This window comes from Acyrthosiphon pisum, chromosome A3 (genome assembly GCF_005508785.2).
Source record: "Acyrthosiphon pisum isolate AL4f chromosome A3, pea_aphid_22Mar2018_4r6ur, whole genome shotgun sequence".
Classification (NCBI taxonomy): domain Eukaryota; kingdom Metazoa; phylum Arthropoda; class Insecta; order Hemiptera; family Aphididae; genus Acyrthosiphon; species Acyrthosiphon pisum.
This window is the reverse complement of record NC_042496.1, coordinates 27,588,049-27,589,677: the sequence shown is the minus strand read 5'-3', so window position 1 is coordinate 27,589,677 and position 1,629 is coordinate 27,588,049.

Sequence of the window (1,629 nt, the reverse complement as noted above, 5' to 3'; positions counted from 1 at the left end):
CAACAACTAACTTAATGAAAACGCGTATAGGTGTAGTTATAAAATACTATGTCTACACGACTTAGTCAATTGCCTCATGATACATTTTGTTGATTTTGAATATTTAAAAAAAAAATTTTGAATATTCATAAAATTATAAAAACTCATACTGGTGTAACTTGTAATGAAACAAATTTTCGATTATTGTGAAAGTACACTTGATACCTTCAGGTTTGCAACTCATGGATGCTTAAGTACCGTTATCACTCGCGGGTCATCAATTCGTTATCATTATCATTATGTACACAAGTTATAAATTGGTAAGGGACAGCCGCCAGTGGTCAGCGTAGCCGTATTTGAGTAAAATTAGCGTTTAGAATGTTTGACGATGAGCTAGCTCACTTCGACAGCGTACCTATTAATTCGATGAGATAATTTTTTGACAAGATTTTAGGTTTAAGGCCAGAAGTGACGACGGCTTCCTCGAAATTGGAATTAAGTCACTTAAATTCAGAATCGCTAGGGTGGTATAATATATTGTTATCCATATTCGTCGTTGGGCGAGTAACAAGTCGTATCTCAAAAATGTAATATGTTCAGGAGAGACAAAATCGTGAATACTGATAACATGTAATCAAATTACAATTAAATCTTTAATCTCCTTTAAGATTGTTATTATAATTATTAATATTATTATCAAATCATGTGTTATTTTTTCCCGCATTTTTTTTATGTATTAATCGCAAAATCGATTTTTCTTGAGATACGACTTGTTACTCGCCCATTGACGTATTGTATAAGTGCTTCAAAATCGTGCCCGGTCTCGATTGAAAAATTCCCAGGCATTCACTTTGACAACTGTGTACCATCCGAAAGCAACAGCAGCCACTAGTACTACTAAATCCAGGGTGGCCCCGTTTCAGGGCCACCAATCACTATAAAATCTCTGTTTTTTACCCATTGTTTTCAATTGGGATGTGTACAATATTATCAGAGCATATGACATTTACAGAGTTTGGAGCACTGGTTGATTATCAAGATGATAAATATAGAAAACAACGAACAAAAATGCTGTCCGGTTACGTAAGAAATATACTAAAATATCGTGTCCTACGATAGAATAATATAATCATATAATATCGTATAATGGTATATTATTATAAATTCGACGGATATTAATAGCCGTTGTGCGGGTATTACCGTCGACAACGAGAAATCTGGAAAAACATTCTAAAAATAACCCATCGTATGGACACGGGGAAATAATGTCATTGTTATGACGTGTTGTTTTGTCGGTCTATCCGCGGTAATGAATTAATTATAATTAATATATTTGAGCGACTGATTATAATAGCTATGCCTAACCATATTATATCCGTCTACGATGTCAACACGGGTCTTCGGGATTTTCAATTGGGTATAATCGGTATTTTACGTAATTGAAGCCATATGAACACCGGGAATCCTGGATTATTGTTGTGTTTATCGGTCGATAATCAGCAAGGAAAATGTATTTATAACAAAAATGCCAGTGTTTACATGGTAAATGGCGTACCTATTCATCAAACTTCCCCAGAAAGCGGGGCAAAAGTATCTATAAATAAACAGACGATAATCGGCTGGTAGTGTCGCGTATTACAAGGTATGTTT